We start from the raw sequence: 7,780 nt of genomic DNA, 5'->3' as shown, positions 1-7,780 counted from the left end.
CTAAATTACTCTGTATAAGGCTTTAACTAATATTAGACTATAGGCCTATGTTCAAGTGATGGCTCACAAGATGGAATAAATACTTAGAAAAACGATGGCAAAGGTGACAGGATTGCTTCGTGAAAAATTGTTCCAAGCACAGGATTCAAACTTACATCGCATAGGATGGAAAGCAGGTGTAATACATGTCTATAACTCTCTAATGAATAATAAGGCTTCGTCTTCTTCTTCTCTTACCTCTCGATGAGAATAGATAGGTTTTACGAAGTCTTCCTGAGTTCCTAATCTATTGTTCTCAGCCCTCTGGCAATGTTATCAACAGTCAATCCATTCAGATCTTCTACAGTATTGACAAACTTATCTGCTGGTTTGAATTTCACCTTCTTTAACATCCTAATTCCTAACACTATCGATTCTAATTTTTGTATACAAAACAGACACGAATAGAATTATTGACAATTACATTTTTGTATAACATTCTGTTTTGTTTCAGGGCTGTGCCAAATCTACATCGCTTGAATTTCACATCGTGCCGGTAAGTGTGAAGTTTAAATAATACATAAAGTAGAGACTTTCAATTTAACATAACAGATGTATAAAATTGTATACAGATTATATTCCTTAAATTAATTAAATAAACCTGAATTTGACAGTGTGGTAAGCTGGACTGCGTGATTGTTAAAATGTCGTTAAACTTTTAACATTTCTCCAATTCTTCAAGACGCTTCTTTAAAGACAATTTTTATATATCTCCTTAACTCCTACAACGAAAATAAATAATAATTCTTTACATACTTAAATTTAAAATTTAAACATCTCTTGGACTCATATCTGTTTCAACTATAAATTTTGCCAATTCATATAATTACTTTACCGAACGGAAATGACTTAAAATATTTAAAAAATACTGTTTAAATTGAAGGAATTAATTTTGTTATCTGTAATCCAAGAAGATCGCATTCAGACCGTCTTAATTTCATGAAAAGTTCACAATAAATGACAAGTGACGGTACACGTAAGAAGTTTGGAGTCACTAGAATAAAGTATAAAGTGAAAGACCACTCTTAGAAACACTTGTGAACACTGTTAAAGCTATAAACACATTCATCCGCCCCAAATTTTGTTCTCTCTTTAATAGTAAAATACAGTCTAGCTGACAAATTTCTATGCTATTGTTAATAAACTTCCTCGCTATGACATCAAGCTTTGAGCGTTACCACCTATCTAGAGGATATGTCACTACGCGAATATCTTTGGCATCCTGTCACTTAGCTAGCCACTTATCTAATTGACTTTCACTTTGTCAGAGACCTCGGGCTAAACATCACAGATCTCGAGGCTACGCGTCACAGACCTCGGCACTATGCGTTACAGAAATCGGGGTTACGCGTCACAGATCTCGGGGCTATACGTGACAGACCTCTGGGCTATTTATCACAGATCTCGGCTTGTCACTTAAGTCACAGTCTACTATATACAGTCGCGAAGCTCAATATGTAGTAAAAATGCAAACATGGGTAGTTGCCCACCACTAGGATCGCTACTATCGCCTCATCATCGCAGATCTCTCTCCTAGCAGACGACAAAATATGTTACACTTTCGTTGTCGTGTTCTTTTAGAAAAATTAATACCTTCCTTCCATTATTGAAATATTAAATGCATAAAGTTAATTTATTATTTTAATGAAGTATATTAAATTCCACCATAAACTCGAAGATACCTGCAAGAAATAGGTTAATATTATTTTTGTTTCTGCAAAAGGAACTGAAATTTACTATAATAGCTTCACTCATTCAAGATTATAGCGATAATTAACTACGAAACCAATAAATATTAATTTGCATTTCCCTTTACAACAATAATAATGGAAATATGAATTAATGGAGTAACTTACGTGTACCGGTACTTGTAGTGTAGGCTTACGTAGTTAACAAAGTGGGATAAGGTTAAGCAATAATAATCACACCAGAATTGTAAATAAAATGTGATCAATAAATTTTATTGTAAGAGACTTTTTCTACGTCTCTAGTAAAGTAACAAATAAAAATAACAACAAAATTAACAGCTATAATTAAAAGCATATCCTTTGAAAAAAAAAGTAGGCCTAAGCAATAATAATCCCCACAGAATTAAAAATAAAACGTGATCAATAAATTTCATTAAAACAAACTTAATTTTTTTCTACGTCTTTAGTAAAATAACATATAAAATAATAACAAAATTAATAGCTACAATTAAAAATATATCCTCTGAGAAAAAAAGTAGACCTAACCTTTATCTCTCTGGAAATTTAGCAGCCTAAGTGATAGAACTTTAACCGGTATCTAATGTCCTTTCGGTTAGACTGAAACATTTCATTGTGAAATTTAAGGATATAATGTATTCTAACAGTCACAAAGAACTTCAAAATTAAGAGTTTTGTTTCTGCACAGCATTCTTGTGGAAACCCAGGAACCTTTCTGAATCTTTCGGAAATCGGAAAAAGGATAACTCTGGCCTCTTTCTCTTACTGTTGCTACAATTTCTATCACTACAAACGTCTCCTCCTTGTCCCATATTATTATTCCAATTATTATATTTTAGCCATTAACATTTTCATTATAACCAATAACGAACATTTCACAAGCACCAATGTGAAATACGCAACGAGCTAGCACTCGGTAGAAACAAGACACAGTCCAAATTCGACCATGGACAGTCTATTGTTTCTAGTTGCTAACCGCTTGGAGCGCTTTATCACGAGATTTGCAAAAAAACACCTCAAGCTTCGCGACTGTATATAGTAGACTGAGCTTAAGTAATTCCTTTCCTATTTCATTTGTGCTAGTCTTTTATTAGCTCTTTTCCTTTTTTCAGAACTTGCCTCTATTTTTAATCCTATTACAACGAAACCTAGCGGAAGATTTTGCAACTCGGTGATGGTGATATGGTGTAGCTATAATATCATAATCAAATACTCAGGTCATCAAATTCTTGTACAGGGACATCATTTTATTTTTACTTCAATTTTTATTGTACCTGAGTTTGTGAATGTGTACTTCACTCCCACCCCTTCTACTGAGGAAGTTCCAACTCCACACAGAACCAAGACCGCAGATAGTAAGCAGTACTGAGTTACTGAGTATAGTACGTTCCAGAAATATGTTCGCGTTTCCCAGTGACGAAAGAGCTTTCAATATTGAATCATATTTTCGCACAGGTACTGTCCGTTTGCCTACGTCGCATCCCGATTTCCCCCACCTGCTTCTGCTCGCCCCTCTGTAAAAGCTGGGCTGTCTTAGCTCTTTTCTGAAAACATTAATTTCTCTTAGGAATTGGAAGTTTACGTAATATTATACAACTGTTTAATTTAACTTAAATAAAAGGGCATCGTTAAGTAATTAACTGTCACGTGATTTCCTCCCTTCCTACAATCCTGCGGCATAACCACTTCGACGGACAGTAGATAGCATGTCTGAGTAATTTTATATTTTCGGGTCGTGCAGAAGTGAAGATTGAATTTACAGTACGTAGAGTAGGTACAGAATTATTTCAATATGAGTTACTAGTACGAAGGACGAAACTGGCAATTGGAATTAGATGCAATAGTCTATAGTGCGATAATATGCACAAAAGAACTGAAGCCTGTATCGAAATGAACGGCCACCATTTTCAAAATTGTGTTTAAATATTCATATTATGATTATTTTTCAATTTAACTTCTTTCTCTATATTGTACGCTAATGTGCTGTAGACAGTATAATATACACTGCATAATGAATACGTTCGCATGGATAACTCACTTCGTGAGTAAAAACACTTATTCTTAATACAGTACTGTACTTTGATTAAAGAAAAACCTAATGAAAATTATCAAACTCAAAATCGCGATATTTCCTAGTTTACGTAAATGGATGAACTACTTTTCTTCCTTCCTATACCTAGTAGAGTGATTTGTGTTTTACGCCAGTATCATCGAACTCCAGTCTTGGAGGGGGGGAGCAAGCGGTGTTTCCGGTTCTCTAAAGGTATAGCCAGGTTAATATTAAAAATGTTAGTAAAAATAAAGTGATGTCCCTGTAGAAAACTTGTGTGCCATCGCTCAAATCAAATCAGTACCGTCAAATTAAGCATTGGATGAAATTCAGTATTGTTATTTAAATATAAACAGTGTGTACTTTGTATGATAAAAGAAAATGCAGTAACACACCAATCACATTGTAATTGTTAAATCTTGACGTGTGTACAGGAACTAATGCACAAGTTTGAATGAGTAATAGATTGTTCACGGATATTGTTAGTCATCGCGACATTGAAGTTCGCAGATAGCTGTAGGCCTACATGAACCCGCACCTGTAACAAAAAAAAAAAAACAGAGATAAGAGGCATGTTGGCGAAGTACGTACAAATCAATGATTATGTTGTAGAGTTTGGCACATGCCTGTGAACAAACAATTGTAAGTTTTATGCATTTTTAATACATGACTCATACAATCTATTGTCCTCTGCTGATACTGTTGCGTTTTTTTTTTTTTCTAAAAGTCCAACGTATCTGAGTTCGTACACAGCAGAACTGTAGACATTATTCGCTTCGACGTGAACTTACGTATACAAACAACAACTACAACTTTATAATTTTGCGCTTACTTGAACTTATTACCATTTAATTATACGCTTCTATGTAAACTTAAACACACATTTCATTTACTTGAACTTATTTTGAATGGAATTATAGGATTCTACATAAACTTAAACATACGAACATGGAGCTGCAAACTTAAACTTTTGCGTTTAATTCAACTTAGTGCCAATGGATTATTGGTTTGTACGTAAACTTAAACAAACATTGAGCTACCATATTATAATGTTAGACTTATTCTTCGAACTTACTTTGAATGAATTATTGGCTTCTACGCAAATTTATACATACAATATAGAGCTACAATCTTATAATTTTACGTTTACTTAGACTCATTTTTAATTAATTATTGACTTCTACGTAAACATAAACATATATATGTCGCTATACAATCTCATGATTTGCATTTTTTAAAGGAATTATTATTTTTTGACTGTCTGAAATTATTTATTTATTTATTTATTTATTTAATCAGCCGGGATTAAGGTCATATGGCCTTCTCTTCATCCTACGAGAATTATTGGCTTCTTCGTATATTTAACATACAAATGTGGGGCTATAATCTTATTATTTACCATTTATTCGAATTTACTGCTAATAAATTATTGGTTTCTACGTGGACTTAAACACACAAATATATGTGTACATCTTATGATTTTGCGTTTACTTAAATTTGTTTTTAATTAATTATTGACTACTACGTAAACTTAATATAGTTTACTAATATGGGACTGCAATCCTATTATTTAGCGTTTACTTGAACGTATTGTTAATAAATTATTGGTTTCCACGTGAGCTTTAACACACAAATATGCGTCTACAATCTTATGTTTCTGAGTTTACCTAAACTTGTTTTAATTAATTATTGGCTACTACGTAAATTCAACATACAAATATGGGGCTAAAATCTCTTTATTTAGCGTTTACTTCAACGTATTGTTAATAAATTATTGGTTCCTACGTGAGTTTAAACACACAAATATGTGTCCACAATCTTATGATTTTGCGTTTACTTAAACTTGTTTTTAATTAATTAGTGACTACTACGTAAACTTAATATAGATTACTAATATGGGACTACAATCTTATTATTTAACGTTTACTTGAATGTATTGTTAATAAAGTATTGGTTTCTACGTGAGTTTAAACACACAAATATGTGTCTACAATCTTATTATTTTGCGTTTACTTAAACTTGTTTTTAATTAATTAGTAACTACTACGTAAACTTAATATAGATTACTAATATGGGAGTACAATCTTATTATTTAACGTTTACTTGAATGTATTGTTAATAAAGTATTGGTTTCTACGTGAGTTTAAACACACAAATATGTGTCTACAATCTTATTATTTTGCGTTTACTTAAACTTGTTTTTAATTAATTAGTGACTACTACGTAAACTTAATATAGATTACTAATATGGGACTACAATCTTATTATTTAACGTTTACTTGAATGTATTGTTAATAAAGGATTGGTTTCTACGTGAGTTTAAACACACAAATATGTGTCTACAATCTTATTATTTTGCGTTTACTTAAACTTGTTTTTAATTAATTAGTGACTACTACGTAAACTTAATATAGATTACTAATATGGGACTACAATCTTATTATTTAACGTTTACTTGAATGTATTGTTAATAAAGTATTGGTTTCTACGTGAGTTTAAACACACAAATATGTGTCTACGATCTTATTATTTTGCGTTTACTTAAACTTGTTTTTAATTAATTAGTGACTACTGCGTAAACTTAATATAGATTACTAATATGGGACTACAATCTTATTATTTAACGTTTACTTGAATGTATTGTTAATAAAGTATTGGTTTCTGCGTGAGTTTAAACACACAAATATGTGTCTACAATCCTATTATTTTGCGTTTACTTAAACTTGTTTTTAATTAATTAGTGACTACTACGTAAACTTAATATAGGTTACTAATATGGGACTACAATCTTATTATTTAACGTTTACTTGAATGTATTGTTAATAAAGTATTGGTTTCTACGTGAGTTTAAACACACAAATATGTGTCCACAATCCTATTATTTTGCGTTTACTTAAACTTGTTTTTAATTAATTATTGACTACTACGTAAACTTAATATAGCCTACTAATATGGGACTACAATATTATTACTTAGCGTTTACTTGAATGTATTGTTAACCAATTATTGCTTTCTACGTGAGTTTAAACACACAAATATGTGTCCACAATCTTATTATTTTGCGTTTACTTAAACTTGTTTTTAATTAATTATTGACTACTACGTAAACTTAATACAGCCTACTAATATGGGACTACAATATTACTATTTAGCGTTTACTTGAATGTATTGTTAATCAATTATTGCTTTCTACGTGAGTTTAAACACACAAATATGTGTCTACAATCTTATTATTTTGCGTTTACTTAAACTTGTTTTTAATTAATTATTGACTACTACGTAAACTTAATACAGCCTACTAATATGGGACTACAATATTATTACTTAGCGTTTACTTGAATGTATTGTTAATCAATTATTGCTTTCTACGTGAGTTTAAACACACAAATATGTGTCTACAATCTTAAAATTTTACGTTTACTTAAACTTGTTTTTAATAAATTATTGGTTAGTACCGTATATAAGTAAATTTAAACATACATGGAACTGCGATCTTATAATTTTAGACAGTTACCATTTGCGTTTACGTGAAGGTATTGTGAATGGTCACATTTAATACTATGATTCCTCGCTTTCTTTTCAACATTTTCTTTACTTTAAAGTTTGCATTGTGAATGGCGCTTAGCTCAGAAAATAAAAATAAATTTCTCGTGCTCTGCTTTGTAATAATCCTATCTCATGTGTGAGAGTTGCAATAACAGAACAAAATGCAAGCATTGTTGTAGCACAAAATAAAACAAGATTGTAGAGAGAAAAAGAAGTGTTACAATTAAGATAACTTCGTTAATTGAATTCAAAGCCTTGCCATTAGCGGAGATTTAATATTATTATATGATCACACAAGAGGCTTGACGCTTGTGTGTTGTGAATGTCCGTAACGTGTGTAACGAGGTAATATTAAGATAAAATGTTATTGTTGTGGAAGTAATGGCGTCCTCTTGATAAGGTTCGCTCGTAAATTAAATGGTGACTTTCTATTTAAAGT

The 7,780-nt window shown here is 31.4% G+C and overlaps 1 long non-coding RNA gene across 2 annotated transcripts in view; it reads right to left on the bottom strand.

Moving 5' to 3' along the window:
* Positions 1 to 3,492: 3,492 nt before the first annotated feature.
* Positions 3,493 to 7,780, bottom strand: part of LOC138700473 (uncharacterized) — a 263,149-nt gene continuing 258,861 nt past the window's right edge. For both annotated transcript variants that reach the window (XR_011332355.1, XR_011332356.1), the window contains exon 4: positions 3,493 to 4,333. This is a non-coding gene — a long non-coding RNA (uncharacterized lncRNA). The remainder of the gene's footprint in view (positions 4,334 to 7,780) is intronic.

Source organism: Periplaneta americana, chromosome 5 (assembly GCF_040183065.1).
Source record: "Periplaneta americana isolate PAMFEO1 chromosome 5, P.americana_PAMFEO1_priV1, whole genome shotgun sequence".
NCBI lineage: Eukaryota > Metazoa > Arthropoda > Insecta > Blattodea > Blattidae > Periplaneta > Periplaneta americana.
Note: the sequence above shows the minus strand (reverse complement) of the source record. Positions and strands in the feature narration are given on the sequence as shown.